The 23,126-nt window shown below is 48.5% G+C and overlaps 1 protein-coding gene across 5 annotated transcripts in view; it reads right to left on the bottom strand.

Annotated features, from left to right (window-relative positions):
* The window catches only part of GRK5 (G protein-coupled receptor kinase 5), a 241,360-nt gene that overhangs the window by 72,596 nt on the left and 145,638 nt on the right, over positions 1-23,126 (bottom strand). The gene's annotated exons all lie outside the window — the stretch shown is intronic.

The following is a 23,126-nucleotide window of genomic DNA, read 5'->3' as shown; positions in this document are numbered from 1 at the left end:
CTAACCGACCATTTGCTGTGTTACTTCAAGCAATTCACTTCCCCTCTCTGGGCCTCTGAGTTCTCCTCTGAAAACCAGAAGGGCATGTTGGAGTTGGGATGGGGGCCTTTTCCCTTTTGGACCTTTCTGCAATGATGCCAAACCCTCTCCAAGAAGTTTTCTCTGGCCAGGAAAAAACTCAAAGGAATCACTGAAACACGCGGCCTCGAGCTCTCTGGAGCACGGAACACTAAGCCACCAATTTTGCAGCTGCACGTGACACAGTCGGGTGAGTTCATGGGAAACAGGGAAGAGGGTGACAGAGCCTGGGAAGGAGAGCAACTTGCAGGAAGGGATGACTACAGTCTACCTGGTGTAGAGGAGCTAGGATACCACCCCCCTAGAAAGGATTTCTCTTGAGCTGTGCCACGCAACAAGGGATATGAACACACCACTACACAAACTCACTCTGATTCTTAGTCCCAAAACGCTTATCCACAGGAGGTAAAGCCATGGCTTGCCAGGAGGGAGGATCCCGCAGTAGCTGTGAGTGTGGATTCTGGAGCTAAACCGCCTGCGTTTAAATCCCAGCCGGTCACTCACTGCCTGTGTGACCTGGGGCAACAGGCTTGACACTGCCCCTCAGTTGTCTAGTCTGTAAACTGGGGATGGTAAGCAGACCTAGCTCCTAGGACCGGCCTGAGGAATGAACAAGGCAATACATAGACAGCACTCAGGCCAGACGCTGGCACATAGGAGACGCATAATAAACCCCATTTCTCATCATTACGGTTGGGATAATTTGGTCTGTTCCAACTCCCTTTTCTTTAGGGAATCTCCTTTCTCCCAGTCTGTACCAATTCAACCAAAGCCTCTGAATCTAAAAAGGGAGCTGATGCCTCCCATTCTACAGAAACGGGGATGTGCTCAGTCATAGCCAATCGAAAGGCCTCTGTCTCCTGGCCACAGTGATAAGGTCAAGGATGGACATGTAACTCAGTCATAGCCAATCAGAGGCCTCTCTCTCTGGCCACAATGACAGGTTCAAGGGTGGCCATGACTCAGTTCTAGCCAATCAGGTCAGGCAGGGCCTGTGACCCGTGGGGACCCTGGAGTCCTCCCAGGGCTTTTGCCAGAACTTCCAGGAAAGACACTGTCTGCTCCGTGGTATGCCAGCAGGGCTCTCGGGGATGACTGGTCAGCAAGGACTGCCGAGACTGCCTTCCCCCTACGCAGCGAGAGCCCACGGAGGACGCAGCCGGCAGACAAGTGGAGGTGGGCAGGGAGAGGAGACCTGACAGCCCTGCCTTCCTGGACGTTTATTCACCTCACAGGGACTCCTGGAACAGAAAGAGCCGCAGTCAGGCCCACTTCTTTCATGGGTAACCTGCCTGAGGGCAGGGACTATTTTTGGAGGAATTCACCAGGTCTAAGTAGGGTATGTAGAAGAAGACACTCTAAAATGTTTCATTCTCTCCCGAGTGAGTATTTGGATCAGCGTGGATGAGCAACCTGCCAAGTCCCCTCTTGGCCCACTCCCAAATGGTTTCGTGTCTCCAGCTAGCCCTGGAGCGCAGCCTAAACTCTGCCCTTCAGCCGTGGGTGCAGTCTCCACCGCTCCCAGCACAGATGGTTCACAAATAGCCACTCCAACAAGCATTTAGCTTCGGTGTGTGCCAGGTTCTGATGGGGAGAGGTACCTAGGGATGTGGTCTCAGCCCGCAGAGAGCTTGGACTCAGATTGGAGAGGTCAGCAGGAGTCTGTGTGGGTGAACAGACAAGATCTCAAGTGACAGTAATAAAATGTCAAGCTAGATGAGTGTGATCATCAGCCACAGTAGGGAACCTGGTCTCAGCGGCCTGTGACAGGTCTGCAGCCTGCACCTGTTAGCATAATGCCCTGCAGATACAGCCCGCTGCCTCCCACTCAACATGATCCCCTAAGGGGAGGAAAATGAACCTTTGCATCCTTTCCCAATCAGCCAGAGTTTTTCCCAGCACAAACACAGAACCAAAGTAAATTACCTTGTGTCAAATTCCATTTTTACTCAATTATGGGAGAGAGCACCATGCTGCTTATGTGATTTACGCAAGATACCCCCCCACCCCCACCTTTTCCAAAAGCAATTTTGAGATTTCATGTGCCATATTGTGATCCCTTAAGGGTTCATCTGACAGATTTTTTTTCTCTCCATATGGCGTTTGCTGTCAGTATGGAAACAAGGCTGTTATAAACTCACAGCACAGTAAACACCATGCAATTCCGACACAAGCTGTCAGCACCTCAGTTCTAGCCTCTCCCAGCTGTACAGAGGATTCCAGGCAAGAAAACTACTCGCTGGAAGCCTAGAGAGAAATAAAAGGACCAGTAATCATCTTTTTAGATTTTTTCCCCACCTCAAATAAAGATCAATAGGCCCATTTTCTGAGCAAACACACACAGATAAAACAGCAAAACCATTCCTAGTGTAACATTTACAGTTCCTATGGAAATGGATAAGGAGGCCACAGAAGGAAGAATATGATTTGGGGAATGATCAAGGTGACAGGAGCAGGTGCAAATCAAAGTTTTTGATGTGTCAATAGCAAACAGGAGGTGTAGGTTGCTTCTGGAAAGTGAATGACACTGAAGTTGGAAGCATGAGGAGCTCTACAATACATACACGCTTGGAGTGGACCCTTTCTGATCTGTTTCAACAGAAGCTGGCCATGTTGTTGAAATCCAGCTTGGAAGGGGCCTGCCCATAACCTTTCTCCCAAGTGCAGTCTGTTGGGTTGGTGAGGAGAAGCCCCCAGGACAAGAACAGAAGACTTTTCTCTCTGTCTTCTAATCTATCTTTTGGGGTGGGAGAACACTGGGATGCTGTACACACAGGCAGACACACATTGTCCACACACACGCATGCACGCACACACGTGTGTGCACCTGCTCTTCTAGAACATGGAAATCCTGCTTTGGGTCATATGCCTCATTGATATTTTCCTCCAAGCCAGAAAGACATTAATGTCTTTGTGTAAGACATTAGGGAGTAGTGGCCGGGCATACTGGTTCATCATCTGTAATCCCAGCACCTTGGGAGGCCGACATGAGCAGATCATCTGAGGTCAGAAGTTAGAGACTAGCCTCACCAACATGGTGAAATCCCGTCTCTATTAAAAATACAAAATAATTAGCCAGACATGTTGGTGGGCACCTGTCATCCCGGCTACTTGGGAGACTGAGGTAGGAGAATAGCTTGCACCTGGGAGGTGGAGGTTGCAGTGAGCTGAGATCGCACCAATGCACTCCAGCCTGGGTAACAAGGGCGAAACTCCATCTCAAAAAAAAAAAAAAAAAAGACATTAGGGAGTAGGGTATGGGGAGATTCGCAGCCTGTAAGTATCCACAAATCACCCAGTCATTCTAACTTTGTGATTTTGGGTCCTTCATTCACTCAACACCTCTCTTCCAAGGCTTTTTGATACTAGATGTTTCTTTTAATGTTAAGGATATCTTCTTGAATTCAACATGTGGGGATATGCGGGTGGGTTGGTGGGAAGAGACACATCTTTTACCCACTGGCAGGTTAGTGATCCAGCGACAGGCTTGGAATTAACATCTGGCCAAGAATGGAGGACATCATCTCTGTGATATAACATTTGGAAGAGGAAGGTGACTGGGAAAGGGGAAGGGTCTAGAAAGCCAATCCTAAGCCTCAGGGCACTGAGCTGTGCCCTTGATTAAGGAGCAGGGTGCCCTGGGAGGAGCTGGGCCTGCTTGTGCACACAGGAAAGTGCTTAGGGTACACTGGGAAGGCAAGCTGGACTCTCACAGGGAAGGGCGGACTCTTAGGCCTAGAGTCTGGAAGGGATTCAGTGTCTCACTGGTAAATCAATAATTTAGAGGAAAAATGATTCAAGTGCAGTCCACAAAAAAGGGGACAAAATGGGGTAGGGGTGGCAACAAGTCTGAGACATTTACAGAGGAAGTCACTGGTTGAGGCGCTATCAGGCCCTGGCTTTTGGGCAGGGAGGGTACCAGCTCCTACGGCTGAGATCCTGCTATGGTGAGAAGCTGGACTGAATTGGCTTTAAGAAAACTACATGTGTTGTTTGTTTCTTCAAGGGATTGACACTCCCCATCTCCCTGGCATGCCCACAGCTGGCCTGGGAAGGCGGGATTGCCACGCCTTCCTGCAACACACTGAATCCAGCCTTGCGCTCAGACAGAACCATGTCTACCCAGAAGACAGTCCCTTTAGCAAGGCACCAGACACTTGCTTAGTCCTTGTCCTTAGCAGTCTGCTCACTGACCAGATTGAGAGGGAGGCATGTTCATGGATAACACTGGAAAGAAGCCCACATAACAATGTCTACGTAACAAAATTGCATAAGTCAATTGGGAAGTGTCCCAGAAGGTGCCTTGGCAGAGGGGGCAAGACATCCTCTCATGATGCTGGGTCAGCTTCGGGGGTGGTGCCCAAGGACAGCACACTAGAATACAGGAATGGGAATGGCAGAGTAGCTGCAAGCAGTTCAGGCAGGGAGAAAAGCTGAGTTCAGGTGAAGAAGAGGGAAAAAGGTCAAAGCCAGAGAGAATGGGGCTTGAGGTTGGAAGGAGGGGCAAGAAGCCATAGTGGGGCGGTGAAATGTCCAGGTAAGATGCCAGGAGGACCTGGAGGATGTGCTGAAGGGTGGGACGAGGTGAATTAGGACAAGTATTCTGGGCTTCGCCTGAGACCACCATAGGCTGTCACCAAGTGGACCTTCAAGACAGGCTTAAAGAAAACAGACAGAAAGTGGTAGGTCACTAAGGGATGGGAGGTGAGGCATGAAGGGGCAAGAACCAGCAAGTACTGTTAAGTGAGTAGCCAGAAAGTGTATTAGGCCCTTCTTGCATTGCTATAAATACCCGAGTCTGGGTAATTTATTAGAAAAGAGGTTTAATTGGCTCATGGTTCTACAGGCTGTACAGGAAGGACAACATTGACGTCTGCTTCAGGGGAGGCCTCAGGAAGCTTACAATCATGGTGGAAGGTGAAGCAGGAGCAGGCATGTCACATGGCCAGAGGAGCAGGAAAGTTGCAGGGGAGGTGCCACACTACAACAACCAGATCTCACTAGACTCACTATCACCAACAATGAGAGATCTGCCCCCATGACCCAAACACCTCCCACCAGGTTCCACCTCCAACACTAGGGATTACATCTCAACATGAGACTTAGGCAGGGGCAAATATCCAAACTATACCAGCAAGTTTACTTCCTTGGTAATGAATGTCACTGGCTGAAAATCCACACGCTAAGGCGCATGCACATACAATAGGCAATACACATCTTGCAGGCCTGGGCACAGCCAACTCACTTCCAACTCTGCCTTTCCCAGGACAGGGCTGACACCTGCCAAGTTGTCAGCCAACAGAGTGTACATCAACCAACAGAGGGCACAGCAAGACAAGGGGCGCTTGTCCTCACCACCTTCACCTGGTGACGTCTGGGTGCTTGGGAAAGACCTCCCTTGTCTCTTAGCCTATTATCATTATAAGCCACTAAAGACACCACACCCCAGGCCTGTTGCCAAGGACACCACAGTGGATGGGTGCTGGGCAGGGGTCAGTCTAAGCTCTGCTATCAATCCTCTGTGTAACCTGGGACAAGTCACTCCCCCTTTTCTGGGTCTCAGTTTCCTCATCCATAAAATAAGGGGATTCGAATAATAACCTCTAAGCCTCTTCTCAACCTGGAAATCTTCTTGGGGTGCCAACATCACAAACACAAATGATTACAGGGACTTGGACCAGATTCCAAGGTCATCCCTGGAGGTCAGTTTTAACCAGGATTCCAAAGCCTGTTTCCATCCAACCCCAACAGGGTCTGGCATCTTACCCCCTGGGGTTCTAAGGCAAGGGTAGGCAAACTTTTCTGTAAAGGGCTAGTAGGAGATATTTACTACTAGCCATATGGTAGTAGTTTGAGGGCCATATGGTCTCTTTCACAACGATTCAGCTCTGCTGTCGTTGCAAAAGCCTCCACAGACGATATGCAGACACACTTCATCTTATTGCACTTCGCTTTATTGTCCTTTGCAGATATTGCATTTTTTATACGAATGAAAGGTCTGTGGCAGCCCTGCATCGAGCCAGTCTATCTGCACCATTTTCATTTTCCCCACAGCATGTGCTCACTGCCTGTCTCTGTGTCACATTTCAGTAATTCTCAAAATATTTCAAACTTTTAAATGATATCTATTGTGGTAATCTGTGATCAGTGATCTTTGATGTTACTATTCTAATTGTTTTGGGGTACCACAAACACATGCCCATATAAAACTACAGACGTGTGTGTTCCAACTGCCCCACCGTCTGTTCCCCCATCTCTCTCCCTCTCGTCAGGCCTTCCCATTCCCTGAGATACAGCAATACTGAAATGAAGCCAATTAATAACCCTAGAATGGCCTCTGAGTGTTCAAGTGAAAGGAGCGGTTACATGTCTCTCACTTTAAGCCAAATGCTAGAAATGATGAAGCTTAGGGGAAGGCACGTTGAAAGCTGAGACAGGCCAAAAGCTAAGCCTCTTGCATCAAACAGCCAAGTTGTGAATGCAAAGGAAAAGTTCTTAAAGGAAATTAAAAGTGCTACTCCAGTGAGCACACAAATGATAAGAAGTGAAACAGCCTTCTTGCTGATATGGAGAAAGTGTTAGTGGTCTGGATAGATCAAACTAGCCACAACCTTAAGCCACAATTCCCTTAAGCCAAAGCCTAATCCAGAGCAAGGTCCTAACTCTCTTTAATTCTATGAAGGTTGAGAATGGTGAGGAAGCTGAAGGAGAAACGTTTGAAGCTAGCAGAGGTTGGTTCATGAGGTTTAAGGAAAGAAGTCTTCTTTATAACATAAAAGTGCAAGGTGAAGCAGCAAGTACTGATGTGGAAACTGCAGGAACTGAGAGGCCAGAAGATCTGGCTCGATCACTGATAAAGGTGGCTACACTCAACAGATTTTCAATGTAGATGAAACACCCATCTATGAAAAGAGGATGCCATCTAGGACTTTCATAGCTACAGAGGAGAAGTCAATGCCTGGCTCCAAAGCTTCAAAGGGGCCACGTGGTGCCTTAACCCTGTAATCCTAGCAATCTGGGAAGCCTTGGCAGGAGGCTAACTTGAGCCCAGGAGTTATGAGACTTGCTTTTCTGTGATATTCACCTTATTGAGGTGGTCTGGAACCAAACCTACAGTATAAATTGTCTATGGATATGGCTGTGATTCAATAAATACTTTATTTACAAAGACAAGTAGAAGGCCAGATTTGATCCTTGACTGCACCACTGCACTCCAGCCTCGATGACAGAGTGACACCTTATCTCAATAAAATAAAATAAAAATTTTTAAATGTTTTAAAAAACTTCAAAGGACAGGCAGCTAACTCTTTTGCTAGGGGTCAGTGCAGCTGCTAAATTTAAGTTGAAACCAGTGCTCATTTACCATTTGGAAAATCCTAGGGCCTTCAAGAATTACATGAAATCTATTCTGCCTATGCTTAATAAGTGGGACAACAAACCCTGGATAACAGCACATCTGTTTACAGCATGCTTTACTGAATATTTTAAGCCCACTGTTGAGACCTACTACTCAGAAAAAAGATTCCTCTCAAAATATGCTCACTGACAAAGCATCTGGTTACCCAAGAGATCTAATGAAGCTTTGTAAGGAGGTTAATATTGTCTTCATGCCAGCTAACATAATATCCATTTTGCAGCCCATGTATCAAGGAGTAATTTATACTTCCAAACCTTATTATTTAAGAAATATATGTTGTAAGGCTGTAACTGTCATAGACAGTGGTTGCTCTGATGGACTGGGCAAACTAAAAACCTGAAAAGGATTCGCCATTCTAAGTGCCATTAAGAACATTTGTGATTTTATGGGAGGAGGTCAATATATTGGTTAATTCCAACCCTCATGGATGACTTGAAAGGATTCAAGACTTCAGTGGAGGAAGTCACTGCAGATGCGAAAACAGCAAGAAACTTTTAACTAGAGTTAGAAGCAGAGCCTGAAGATGTGACTGCATTGCTATAATCTCATAATAAAACTTGAATAGATGAGGAGTTGCTTCTTATGGACAAAGAAGGAAAGTGGTTTCTTGAGATGCAATTGACTTCTGGTGAAGATGCTGTGAACATTGCTGAAATGACAGCAAGGAATTTAGAGTATTCCATAAACTTAGTTGAAAAAATAATGGCACAGTTTGAGAGGACTAGCTCCAATTTTGAAAGAAGTTCTACTGTAGGTCAAAAGCCATCAAATAGCATTGCATGCTACAGAGAAATCTTTTGTGAAGGAAAGTAAATTAATGTGGCCAATGTCACTGTTATCCTATCTTAAGAAATTGCCACAGATACCCCAACATTCTACAGCCACCATCCTGAAGACTCAGCAGCCATCAACATTGAGGCAAGATCCTCCACCAGCAAAAGGATTATGACTCATTGAAGGCTCAAATGGTCATTAGCATTTTTTAGCAATAAAGTATTTTTAAATTAAGGTATGTGCTTTTTTAGACATAATGCTATTGTACACTTAACAGACTATGGTATAGTGTAAACAAAACTTTATATGTACTAGGGAATAAAAAAATCCATGTGACTTGCTTTTCTGTGATATTCACTTTATTGAAGTGGTCTGGAACCAAACCTACAGTATAAACTGTCTATGGATATGGCTGTGATTCAATAAAACTTTATTTACAAAGACAAGTGGAGGGCCAGATTTGATCCACATGCTGATCACTGCCTGGAGGGGTCACTCTCCTTTCCCTAGGCCCCTGAGCCTCCAGCCATGCACACTGTGATGCTGACCCAGCCTGTATCCTTCCTGGGGTCAGGGATCCTGTGACTACCTTGAAGGATCCAGGAGGGGCTTCTCAGTATTAAATCAACCTCACCTGACTCTGTGATCAATAGTGAAGGAAGCCAGGATTGAAATCAGAAAAGTCTAGGCTGAAACCAGGCCCTTCAAAGTCAAGTGACCCCTAGAAAGAACCAAATGTCCATCAGCTGGTAAATGGCAAAGCAAACTGTGTGGCACAGTTACAATGGAAAACGACTAGGTAATAAAAAGCCATGCTCTATCAATACATATAACATGGTGGAATCTTAAAAGCATCATGCTATGTCCAAGAATCAGATACAAAGGACTTACACACTGTAGATTCCATTCATCTGAAATTCTAGAAAAGGCAAACCTATACTGAAAGAAATCAGACCCAGTAGATGGTAGGTTGGGGATGGGGCAGGTAAGGAGGGGGGACTAACTCAAACGGGCATGAGGGAACTTTCCAGGGTGATGAAAATGTTCTATGTTGTGACTGTGGTGCTTACATGTCAAGAGTAATATTTGTCAAAAGTCATTGAATTATATACTTAAAATTGCCGAATTTTATTGTATGCAAGTAATGCTTAAATAAAGCTGACCAAAGAAAAGAAAAAAAAAATTTAAGTTATGTCACCTGAATTATTTAAGCTTTTTTCTTCATCTATAAAATAAGAAAATCATAATTGTGAACTCATCCCACCTGGGAGCCTGCTGAAAATGCAGATTCTGATTCCCCCCACCCTACTTCATACCTACTGTATTGATCTGTTCTCACATTGCTAATAAAGACATACCTGAGACTGAGTAATTTATAAAGGAAAGAGGTTTACTTGACTCACAGTTCCACGTAACTGGGGAGAACTCACAATCATGATGGAAGAACAAGGGATGTTTTACATGGCGGCAGGCAAGACAGAGCGTTTGCAGGGGAACTCCCCTTTATGAAACCATCAGATCTTATGAGACTTAGTCACTATCATAAAAATAGTACCAGAAAGACCCACCCCCATGATTCAATTACCTCTCACCAGGTCCCTCCCACACGTGTGGCAATTATGGGAGCTACAATTCAATATGAGAATTTCACTGGTGGGGCCCAGAAATCTGTGTTTTAACATTCTTGCCAGTTTAAAGCAGTGCTTTTCTGACTATCTATGGAAAAGAACCAGTTTTTAAAATTTCCAATCCATCATCGACTGATACTTTTGTAAAACTCACATCATTCACAACTTTCCATGTGAGTCTGACAACAGCCAACTGCTTTATAATCTGTTGCACAAGATGAGTCCACTAATCACACACCGGGATGCTATGGCCACATCAAATTGCTATGAGTGTTTCTAAGCATTCCTGTACTTATCACAGACCAGTAAAATCAGTTCATGAACCGCACTTTGAACAGCACTGCTCTAGAAACACAAGGTCTTGGATTCCTTTCTTAGGAGAGTTACCCCTTCTCCTATAATAAGTCTTTGGGTGAGGCCAACACCAAGCTCAGAGATGAGCACAGAGCTCAGGCCTTACCAATCTGAGTCTTTACTTGAACATTTTTTGGCACTGTAAGGAAAGTTACTTTTTCTTTATCTGAAGTCTTAAACTGTTAGGACCATGTAAGCCTGGAGTTGCTGGTGGCTATCTTGTGGCCATATAGAAAGAACCTGTCAGAGAATGAAGTCAAAACTGTCGAAAGTGGAAGAATAGTGTCCTGATGATGTTTGAGACCTGGATCCAGCCATACCTGAAGCCATGGGATTTACCCCTGGACGTTTCAGTTAAATAAACCAACAGACTGCCTCTAACCCTTAAGTTAGAGTTGGGTTTCAGTGCCTTGCAATTTATCGGTGCTGAGTAATAAGCTTTCAGACTTAATGAGTATTTGGAAGACTCAAAATGAAGATCTAAATGCAAGGGCTTTGCAATGAAGTGCTAATCTCAGGATACCAGAGCAATGGTGTAGTGGCGGGTGCCTGTAATCCCAGCAACTCAGGAAGCTGAGGCAGGAGAATTGCTTGAACCCAGGAGGTTGCGGTGAGCCAAGATCGCAACAGCACTCCAGGATGGGCAACGAAAGCAAAACTCCATCTCAAATAAATAAAGAAAAATAAGGAACTTCTGTCCTCAGCCTCCACCACAAAGTTGGATCCTCACGGATGTTCTACAAGGCCTGTATCTACAGCTGATTAGTACACAGTTCAGAAACACCAAAGCACTACCCACCCTGCCTATATCCTAAAGGCAAGCAGGGTTGCCTTGCTTGGGTGAGGACTTCTGAGCTAGCGCACGGTGGCGAACAAGCACAGGCTTAGGTCTGAATCCTGCCTCCATCCTCTAGCTCAGAAGGGCAATTTTTGGCAATATCTGTAGACATTTTTTGTTTTCACAACTGTGAGGTTACTACTGATTAGTGGGTAGAGGTCAGGGATGCAGCTAAACATCCCACAATGCACAGGACAGCCCCCACCACACAGAATTTTTCTGCTCCAAATGGCAATAGTGTCACCATGGTGGAGCAGCTCTGGATTACTGTGTCATCTTGGGCAAGTCCCTTTACCTGAGGCCATCAGAGTCAGCTGGTTGTTTCTGGGGATTGGCAATAACACATGTGAGCATCTAGCCCAGTCTCTTAGCACACAGTAGGACCCACAGAAACGGCAGCCATTGGACAGATCCTATCTCTTCTACCAGACTCAGGAAACGATGGCTTTTACTTCTCCCAAGATTCAGAAAGAAGATGGGAGATAGCTGGTGGAAAAGGGGCCTTGACTCTCCATTAGCACCAAAGCAGGCAGGAGTTCACCACTGCCATTGAGCCCTGTGGCCCTGAGCTCTGGGAGCGCGGGGCAGGGCTATGCCAGCCTGTTTCCTCTTCCCTGTAGCCTCTTTCTCGGAAACAAGCCACATGGGTCCCACCGGCACATGCCCGAGGTTAAAATCTCATAACCCAGTCAATTCCTTCAAGACTCATAACCCCCAGCAGACTGGGAAACAGGAATGATATTGATAGTGAAGATAAATAAATGCTGTCACTGTTTTCATTCTTTTCAAGTGACATGAAATGGGAACATACTTTCTTAATTAAGAGGCTGCAGAATGTGGACTCTTGGAGGGCAACCAGAGTTTCCCAACAGGAGGTGGCAAGGACACAGGCAGTGAGGGCGGCCCGGCTCCCCTCGGATGGTCATGGAGCCGAGCACAGCCAGGCCTTCCCACCAGGCTAGGGGAGAGTGGGCGGCCATCCGCGGGGACGGGGTGCAGGGAGGGCTGTCCAAACCTGCTTGGGACTGTGTGCATTGTTGCCCCAGGCACTCCTAGAGTGTGAGCCAACGAAAACACACGTTCAATTTCAGAAGTAAGAGCAAGAGCAGAGCGCGGCTTCCTGAGGAAATGGAAATGCTAACACCAAGGCCCTTGGAAATGAAACCACATGTTGATTGTAAAGGTTGCGGGGGGCGGGGGGATGCCTGGAACCATCTCTCCACCAACTGAAGGTTTATTTTATTTTATTTAACTTCATTTTCCCAAAAGACCAGGTTACTGGGGGGCTTTGGGGGTGCCCCAATAGGTCCTAAGGCATTTTAGGAAACGGACATGAGGAGAGAGGCCGCCGGCCCTCCACGCTGCCGTATTTCAGTTCTGAAACAATAAACAGAGAAGTGATTCGAAAACAGCTTTCTCTTAAAAATTCCTGCCAGAGCTGGAAAAAACAATCGGGCGTTTGCTCCGAGGAAAAAGCTCTCTGACGTTTGAAAGGCGAGATGGCATCATGGATAACAGCAGAAATTCCCAGCCCGCCCCTTGGAAGGCGCAGGAGAGGAAAAGGGAAACATGTGGTATGTGGTTAGCAACAGCTGAGTGGCCTTCTATTACTTCAAGAAAGATGTTTTTGTGTGAATAAAAAATGACATATGGCATGTCACACAAACACACCCAAACCGGGCTCTGCCATCTTCCTGTGCCGTTTGCCTGCCTCGTTCTGGGCTCTAGTTTTACTGAATGTCTTGTGCTTGTCACATGTTTCTGTGGGATCGAAATTATTAAGCCCAAGCCTTACAAAGTTTGGTGGCACTTGGAGAAGCCACATGTGAAACCACTGAATCGCAGGGTGTTTGGGCCTGGGCTGCCAGGCGGGGGGGTGTGAGGGGACAGAGGGGAGGAAAGAAGGCTCTAGTCTGTGGGACTGTGGAAGGAAGAGAAGGGTGGGCAGAAGGGTGCTTGTGCGGGCCTGTCTCTCTAATGAGGGGCCAGGTCTCTGGATTGAACCCATCAGATGCAGTCAAGGAGTTATCTGGGAATGCGGGGAAGGGCTGGGGGCTGAGATAGACAGGACGTGGACACATATCATCACCACGAACAATAATGGAGCCCCCAGAGTCAGGCAGTGACTGCTCTATCATCAAGGCCAAAACATTTAGACATCTCCTTACAGTGGGAGTGGGACAAAGAACTGGCCAGGTAAATGGAGGGTCGGGGTGGAAGTGGACTGAGGGAAAGGCAGGGCCACATGGCAAGCAGATCCCGATGCGGGACAGGCAATCGCTGGAAGGGACTCGGCATATCAGAAAGAAGGTCCAAAGCACGGTGCTCTGAGCCCTCTCCTCTGCCCGGAAGCCCAGCAGGCTGGCTGTAAACCTCCACTTCTGTGCCAGCCTGGGGACAACAAACTCGACGTTCTGCTTGCCATGTGGCCCTGCCGTTCCCTCAGTCCACCTCCGCCCCGACCCTCCATTTACCTGGCCAGTTCTTTGTCCCACTCCCACTGTAAGGAGATATCGAAATGTTTTGGCCTGACTCTGAGGGCTCCATTATTGCTCGTGGTGATGATATGTGGCCAGCCTGGGAACAACAAAGAGGCATCCGTGGAAAAGGCACCTGGCGCTCAGTAGTGCGGGTGCTTTAAGATCAGGGGCAAAAAGGAAACACACCCATGCGTGACCTGTGGTTGTTTCTATTTTTCTAGATCTTCAAGTTTTACAAATGAGGGGAAAACAGCTCTCCTAAAAGCACAGCTGCAAAATCACTGAGATTAGGAAGAGCCTGGAAAGCAAAGAACTGTGACTACCAGATAGCACTCCTTTCTGCGCAGGGCCTGGGGAACGCACAGGTGCTCAGAAGAACGTTGAGTTTGCCTTTCCCTGCGTGGCCCATGGTGGAACCTTCTAGTAAGCTGGGACTGGGTGCCTGGGACAGCCTTGGTTGGTGGTGACCACTGTTTGTATCTTGAACACCCAGGGCCTTTCCTCACCCATGGTCTGCCTAAAACCACCTGGGACGCCATCCATTAGAATGACATTCTTTCTACAATCTTTTTTCTTCTTGTAAAGAAACTTCATCCAGATACATGCAGCTTTAGAAACTGACCAAATCTCCAGGGTGGCATCAGTATTTATTTAAAAAGCTCCCTAGGTGATTCCAACACTGCATTTAGTGTGAGGTCTAGTTCACCATTTTATCCCCAGCACCTGGATCCGTGCCTGGCCCAGGCAGGAGCACAAGTATTTCTCTAAAAGGAATGAATGATTGAAAAACCAGTGAACAAATCACTGTGACAGGGAGGCCACACGCTTCCAAAGTGGGCAGTATAAATCTCCAGCCCATGTTCTCCTGATGCTCTGCCGGAAGTGAAGGCCTCTGTGAACCAAGTGGATGATGAGGTTGTGCCTACAGTGTCTTCCACCCAAGGGAACGAAAGCGTCGGCATGGCTGCTGGGCTCAGATGCCTGGGCAGAGGCGAGGCTGGGCCAGGCTGCCTGCTGCTCCGAGCTGCAGCACAGTAAGCCTGGAGCCCCCAGAACAAGGTGGTCTGAGCCCAGGGGCCGTGCCTGGCATGTCCCTTTGCAGAAAGCATGCTGGTGCATGGGGCTGGGCCAGGAGATTGGGCTTTGTGTCCAGCTCAACCCCTAACCTTGCATGACCTCAGATCCATCATTCTCCTCTCTGGACCTTGGTTTCTCCTTTTACAAAATGAGGCCGATGAACAAGGGGGACTTAAATGCCTTCCGTTTTGGTAGCTTCAAAGGGGGGCTGTGAGCCTGGTGGGAATAGAGACATCAGAGGGCATGGGGCCTTTCTCAAGCATCAGAGCCCCAAGCAGAGTTCATCACTGCTGGGTCTTTAAACCCACCCAGCTGCCATCCCCCCCGCCACCACCCCACTCCGGCAATGTGGCCATACGGCTGGCGCAACACAAGCGTGAATTTAAAGGCAGCACCTCTCAGAGGACTCAGGCTCTGAGGGCGCCAAGGAGTCCTGGCTTTCATTTCAGGAAGCCCCAGCGTCATTACTTCCTCTCAGTGCCTCAGTCTCTCCCAAGTGCATTTCAGGTTGATTTCATATGGCAATGCCCAGCCCACTCTTCCTGCATGTTGCCCTGGCCTGCCAGGGAGGGCTGGGGGCCCATCTTGCCTTCCAGGGCCCGGTGTCTGGCTTCACCTGGAGCTATGAGCTAATCAAGCAAAAGCCACAGGATGGCAGGGCCAGGAAGCGGCTGGGCAAACCAGGGACCAAGGCAAATAACAGCCTCCGGGCAGACCTGGATCTTCCCATCCTGGCCCTGCTGAGGCACCTGGCTTCTTCCTGGGCCACTGGCCAGGGTCTAGTGAGGATCGCAGCTGTGCTGGCCAAAAGCAGCTGGAGAAATGAATGCCTCAGAAGGTGGAGGCAACAGATGATCTCCTGAAAGTTCTGATGTTTCAAGGTCCCAAGACCCCCAGCCACCCTTAATCCTCCTGACACGGTCCCATCGAGGGCTCGGCCAGCCCTGGCGCACGCACTCCCAGGGACAGGAAGCCCTTCACCTGCAGAGCATCCACTGCTCTTCCTCAACCCCGTGCTGAGAGGCCATTCCCATTTAGAGACCAAACCTGTCTTTCTGTAACACTGCCCTTTGGCCCTCATTCTTGGCAGGTAGAGGACAAATGTTTGAAAGCAATTATTCTGTGTTCCTAGAGTCTTAGCTAAAGTTCCAGTTCTCCCAGCTGACCCTGTGACCACAGCCCAACCCTGTCTGCCCAAGGACAGAGAGCGGTGGGTTTAACTCACTGAAATCCGATCTGGGTCTTTGGTGATTAAATGTCAAACGACATCAACTCTTGCCAGGCCTCCTTCCATCTTTGCTCAGCTTGGCCCCAGACTCAAGAAGGGCTGGGACTGGTGTCCTGAAGGAGGAAGAGATGGGCATTTCATGGGCACATGAGGTCACCAGTGCCCATACTCCAGATGAGAAATGGGGGAGAGGCACATTGCTTCAGGAGAATCTAACACAGGGAAGCATAGGGCTTAGGAGAGTTATAGCTCGTGGTGTTGGGATTTTTGACACAGATATTTTTTTTTTTTTTTTTTTTCCAAGAAGGAGTCTTGCTCTGTTGCCAGGCTGGAATGCAATAGCACAATCTCGGCTGCCTGAAACCTCCGCTTCCTGGGTTTAAGTGATTCTCCTGCCTCAGCCTCCTGAGTAGCTGGGACTACAGGCACCCACCACCATGCCCAGCTAGCCCAGCTAATTTTCATATTTTTAGTAGAGATGAGGTTTCACCATGTTGACCAGGATGGTCTCGATCTCTTGACCTTGCAACAAGGATCTTTACAGAGTTTTGCAGAGCTGGTTTTCAGAAAGAGATGAGCTTTGGTTCAGACAGTGGCCTTTCCGCTTTGCCACCTGATGTATTGTAATAATGATAATGGAAACAACAGCATCGAACATGAATGGGGTGCTTCCTGTGCACCAGGCACCATGCTAGGCACACTACATGCATGTCTCATGCAATCCTCACCACAGCCCTCCCCACCATAGCACTATGGTTCTATCATCAGCCCATATTTTAGATACCTAACATTGAGGCACTGAGAAGGAAATGGCACAAGGTCACAGGGCTAGCAAGGGGCAGAGCTGGGATTTGAACTCAGCTCTTGCTGACAGCAGAACAATTATTCTGCATCTTTTAACTTTCAAGAGATCCATGGCAGCAGCAGACAGACCGGGACCCTGAGAGGTGGATGACATCACACCAGTGGGGTCCACGGTGGGGAGGACGCACCCCTGTTACCTAGATGTATCAATGATTTATTGGTCAATCAATTTCCTCAGGTCCAGGGGCGCTCCAGCCTCCGGGATAGAAAGACATGGGAAAGCTGTGGCAGCTCTGGGGCTAGCTATCAATTGGGACTTAACATGCACTGGCTGGGCCAGGATAACTATCTAGAATGCCTTTCATTCCATTGTTCTTCCTGAAAATCTGAGCTGAGTAGCTGACCTCCACCCCCACCTCCTGCTCTGAGCTCCTTCAGCTCTGTGAGCTGCACCACCTGTATGATTGTGTGATAGTGTGATCATGTAATTGATGTGCTGTCTCACACCTTCGCTGGCTGTCCTGAGAGCTGGCCTTGCCTCCCCAGCTAAGCTATAAATTCTCCCTCTCCCCAACCACCCCCTTTGCCTCTCCTGTAGAGCCCAGGACAGACTGGACACTTATGAGGTCACCAATAAATATGCAATTGATGCAAGCAGGAGCAGCCATGAGAAAAGCTATTCACCAGAATCCTGTTTACACTTCTTTTGTCAAAACAAATCCGTTGCTCCTTTAAGGGTGTGTCTTCAAGTCTCCAGTGTCCAGAAGTAAATGCTTGGCTTTAATGGGGTGTTGAATTGCATTTCACAGCACATTCCTGTGCTGAGACCTACACTGGGACAAGTCCTGAAGCCAACAGGACAGGAGCCCAAATGGGGCGGACCCAACTTGGGGCAGGCAGGGAGCAGGTCGCTTTGTTCCCTGTACATCCCAGCACCCAGCACAGAACCTGGCACAGAGCCGAGGTGAAATAATGTTTGGCCAGTGAACGAATGAATGAATTCACAACCCAACACATCAACCGCAGCCGATGGCTATATTTTAACACACTTGCTTCCAAATGTCTCCCTGCACTGGCCCAGGCTGGGAACTGCTGCACAGGAAGTAGAGCTCCTTCTCGGCACTGACATCCTCATCCTTCATGACCCAATAACGTCAGAGCCCAGGAAAGGGTGTGTTGAGGGGAACACAGCCATAGAGCTTGTAGAAAACCAGAAGGAAAGCTAGTCCGATGGCCTCATCTTCCTGGTGGGGAAACTGAGGCCCAGGTAGGGGAAGGCTTTTGTCTTGTTCATCACCCCAGGGTGTGCTTAGCCTCGTGCCCAGCTGCTGTAGGCCCTAGATCATTATGAAGAGTGGTAGGCGTCTTTATTAAAATTCAAACACCCTCACCCAAGAGTCCCACCCAAGCCTGGCACAGAGACCCCTATTCAGGTCTTTCCAAACCCCCTCACAGGACCTGGCATTTTAACCGCCATGAAGCATAGCTGCTTCTGTCAGCCTGAAAGCCTGTGATCGATGCCACACAGGTGTCTCATATAAATCTTTAAGGGCTGTCTCAGCATAGAGCCAAGTAGACGTTTTTTCATCATCAAGAGGGGGAAAAAAGCAAAATGCCTCATGCATTTTCATTTTTATCTAAGTAAAAGAGCACAATCAATTTGTCAGCATGCAATACCACTTCTTGTCAAACACCACTTATTTTAAACTAAAGCTTTCTCAGCTATACAAATACAGAATACAGGAACGGAGAACCTAAAACATGTGTGTTTCTCTCCTTTCTTTCTTTTTTAGGAGTCCCACGTATCTCATAACTGTCTAGACCTTGTAAGCTCTGTCTCAGCCTGGAGTGCTGCTGCTCCTCGTTAATGCTCTCCTCTTCCCGCCAACTGCCAGGCTCAGACCTGTAACTGATGCTAAACCTGACAGGTAGCTGCTCAGTTACTCAGCACAAGAGAGGTAACTGGGAAAAAGAAAAATAATAATAATAATTGGGATGATCAAAGAATATGATTGTGGTGAAACCCTTATTTCTAACTGGTCAAAAAATGTAACCCATAACAGCTGTTTTAAATTATTCCTTGCCAAGAACAACATTCGGTTGATTGAAAAATTCCAAACTGGAACCTCTGGTGCTTACTTATTTTTCCTTCTGTGAACCTGCATGGAGAAAAGCTTTTGCTCAGAAAATACAATTACGGAGAAAGGCAAACTTTCAGCTCCTCATATGCAGTATGCTGCCTTGGAAAGCCCTTCGAGGATGCCTTCATGGGGACCCTGGGTTCTGAAAGGTCAGACTGTAACTACATCTTGTACTGAATAAGTCTGGGGCAGCTAGAGTGGGCAGCTGGGGCACAGCAGGAGGGGGGCAGAGACCCTTTCCTGCAGACGGCCTTACTCAGGGGCAGCTGCTGACAAACCTGGACCTACAAGCAGCTGCACCACATTCAGAAAGTACATGGCATGCCCCAAGCAACCACCACCAGGACAGAGATCAAGGTCCTTCCAAAGGAGGCTTGTCACAAAATTTCCATTCTGGAAGCACAGCTCACAGATGTTGTTTAATCTCGGAGTTAAGCCCCCGGAGCAAACAGAATACCCCAAACCTCTGGTCCAGCCCAAAGCAGTTGTAGAGCTCCACGCCCAAAGGAATCCCTCCAACTGCCTTCTGGCTGTTGGTGCCCCAGTTCCCAGCCCCCTTATGTTTGTATCCAGGTTTGCTCACTTCATTGGGCTGGGGTTGGATCTGCTGGGCCAGCTCTCTTCTCCCTCCCTTTCTTTAAGATGGATTTACTGAACCCTGCTTTGCGCCCCACGCTGTGCTAGGCCCAGAGAACCCAAGGATCAGCAGAAATACCCGCCACCCCTGCCCAAGAATCTTAGTCTAGCTCCGGACTCTTCTTCCTTGATGCTGACCTAGATGTCCTCCAGGAGGAGGTGAAGAGGGAGAGGCATGAATCCATGTGTAGACCTCCTGGACTCATATCCCAGCTCTACCTCTGGGACAGAGATACTAGCTGTCACCCCCTAGCTGTTCATCATGTTTTCTATAGTAACAGGTCTCCGGTTTTTAGCTCCAAAAGAAAGGCTACATTTCCCAGCTAGGGGTGGCTAGGTGGCCAAATTTTGACCAATGTAACGTGAACAGAAACAACAGATTCAAGTTAGTTATGGGTAATACCGTTAAAGGGAAAGGCTGTGCCCTTCATCACCTCCCTGCTTCCCTCTTCCCAGAGGCTAGAATGTAAACATAGTGGGCACCATCTGGGACCATGTCAATGAGGGCAACATCCTAAGGCCGGAAAGAGACTGGGAACTGAGTGACCATGCAGACAATTTCCACAGCAGCCCATCCCCAACCCCAGCACTGTTCCATCAGGTAGAAGCTGGCTTCCACCTCGTTTAGACCAGTGTTAGTCTAGATCTTTGCTACAGCAGCTGAACCTATACTCTGCCTTCTACAACCATGTACTAGCTGTAAGACCTTTTCTCAGACTTACTTCCCTGGTCCTAGAATAGAAATAAAAATAATATGACCTACCTAGTAGGTATAGATCAATCAAGGTACTTAGCGCAGCTCCTGGTACAAGGTGGGACCTCAGAGAACACTTCTTTTTTTTTTTTTTTTTTGAGACGGAATTTCACTCTTGTTGCCCAGGCTGGAGTGCAGTGGCGTAATCTCGGCTCACTGCAACCTCTGCCTCCTGGGTTCAAGCGAATCTCCTGCCTCAGCCTCCCAAGTAGCTGGGATTACAGGTGTCCACAACCATGCCCGGATAATTTTTTGTATTTTTAGTAGAGATGGGGTTCCACCATGTTGGCCAGGCTGGTCTTGAACTCCTGACCTCAGGTGATCCACCCACCTTGGCCTCCCAAAGTGCTGGGATTACAGGCGTGAGTTACCGCACACAGCTGAAAAATTCTCTTTATCCACTAACATCCTTGCCAAAATCCCCTATACCCACCTTCTTTACTTGCCAACCAGGAAAGAGTGTGAGCACAGGCTGCCAGTGAGGGGTTAAATGGAGTGAATGGGGTTAAATGATGAGTTTCAGATGCTCCTTCGCCGTGGCTTGGGAGACACAGGCGTTGCTTCAAACACAATGTCCCCACCTGATCTTCAGTCTGACCCATGGGGCTATAATAAGGCTCCAAGGGTCCCATGCTCCTTGGGCAGCCCCGGCACTTAGCAAAGGGAGGAATTCCCAGTGGAATTAAGGTCCCCAAATCTCAAAAAGCACGTGTTCAATTCTCAGGTGGTGACTGGAAATGAAGAACATTCTTCCTCCCTGTGAAACTCTGTTTAGTCTTCCTTCCCTGTGATATGCTGGCTAAACCACATTGAAAGGACATTTTATGAAGAGTTATAGTTTAGATGCAGGAAAGTTCTGAAGTCAACAGAATGGTCTCTGCCGTATATTACATAAAACAAACACCCTGGTTCCAGGAACTCAAGGCAACACATGAGGAATCACATTTGTTTTCCCAAGATTCAAGAGTTGCGCAAGACTGCCCTTGTCCTGGCCACAGCAGGTCATTCGGACTCAAGTGTCCTGGGGTTCTCCAAGGGCACAAGCAAAGGGTGATCCTCAACTGGCCTGGCCAGCACCCAGGGTGACACTGACTTCACTTACAAAGGACAGGAAGTTTGGTGGTGAGCATGAACTAAACGCAGGCCTCCAGGCAATCTTTGACCCTAGGCTTTGGCTTTATCTAAAGGATTAAACACCAGATTATTTCAGGGATACTACCGGCTTCCTAAGAACTGACTTCATTCTTGAAAATACTATTCCTTCTTGTAGTATTACCACCTCCAATAATCACAGAGTATGCAGGTGGGACAGCCAGTAACTGGTGTGCATACTTCCTAAGGTCAAGGCTGCCTTTCAATTTTGTTTTTAGATGGAGTCTCGCTCTGTCACCCAGGCTGGGGTGTAGTGGTGCGATCTCGGCTCTCTGCAACCTCTGCCTCCCAAGCAGCTGAGATTATAGGCACCTGCCACCATGTCTGGCTAATTTTTGTATTTTTAGTAGAGACGGGGCTTCACCATGTTGACCAGGCTGGTCTTGAACTCCTGACCTCAAGTGATCTGTCCGCCTCAGCCTTCTAAAGTGCTGAGATTACAGGCATGAGCCACCGCGCCCAGCCTTTCAATTCTGAACCCCCGCTGTGCCTCCCCCTCTGCTGGGCACCCAGCACAGGCCCCTAGCCAGGATTCCTCTCACATCTCCTCAGTAGCATGCAACACAGCTGTCCTTTGAAATATGCTTGGCTGATGGCTTAACTTCTTCCGTCACCTTCAGTGTAGAATTGGAGCGTAAGTCCTGGTCTGCCTTATCCATGACTGTGTGCCCCAGTATGGAGAACAAGGCCTGCTACATGGCAGGTTCTTGGAAATGAACGAATGAATGAATGAATGAATGAATGGTGGTCAGGCTTGCTGAATAAGAGAATGGTTCAGTCGTGATGGCCTCAAGGCTGCCCCACCTAGGCAGTCAGACAGCAGCAAAGACCATAGACTGATCCAATTGGGGTGGGGGTTCTGCTCGCGTTCCTGCACCAGGTGCCCAGACACTCACAGGTGTTTAGCATCGGCCATGAGCCGCCCCCCGACGCTCCATTCTCTCCCTTCATTCCACTGCGGGGTGGACAGCACTGCCTGGTCCTGCTGGACAGAAAACCAGGGCACGGCCAGTTTATTGCCCAACGTCACAGTGCAACTGCATCCAGGTTTTTTTGGCTCCAAAGCCCACAGTACTCCCGGGGAGCCAGAGCCCACTTAGCCAGGAGACCTTCCAGAGGCTCCTGCTGTCCCAGAGAGACTCACCCTTGGGAATCAGAGGGAGGGAAAGACAGCAACTTGCATTTCCCTCAAGAGGAAACCACCGTTTCCCACCAGAGAAGCAGCAGCCACGGGCTCAGAACGCTCAGGGCGTCCCTTGGGCAGGAAGGGAGCTGTGTTCCCAGGGTTCCCAGCATCTCCGCAGGGCCTGGGAACAGAGCACGACCCAGAGCAAAGGGCCCCAGCCGGTGCAGGAGAAGAGGGAGGAAGGGGAGGGGCCGCCCATCTTCTCCTAACTTAGCCTCGAGCACTTGACCATGGAGCTGCGAGACCTGCATTTCACTTCCCACTCACACTCAGGCTGGGACCTGAGCTCTGAGAGCAGCCCCCTGAGCCTCCGGAACCCCACTGGCCCCGCGTGCCAAGCCAAGGCACAACCAAAGAGAAGCCAAAGGCACACTCTGCACCCAAGAAATAGACACAGGCTCAGACTCTGCTTTGGGGCAGGGTCAGCCACTGTGGCCTCCACAGAGGAAACATGAGAAAAAGGAAGTTCTACCCAAAGAGCAGAGTCCTCCAGCCTAATCCAGCCTCCTCCAGCCTCAGCCCCCCTCAACCACCTCAGCCTCCTCAGCCCCTCAGCCTCCTCAGCCCCTCAGCCTCCTC

The sequence above is a fragment of the Sapajus apella genome, unplaced genomic scaffold (assembly GCF_009761245.1).
Source record: "Sapajus apella isolate SASKATOON/1434 unplaced genomic scaffold, GSC_monkey_1.0 scaffold13, whole genome shotgun sequence".
NCBI lineage: Eukaryota > Metazoa > Chordata > Mammalia > Primates > Cebidae > Sapajus > Sapajus apella.
Note: the sequence above shows the minus strand (reverse complement) of the source record. Positions and strands in the feature narration are given on the sequence as shown.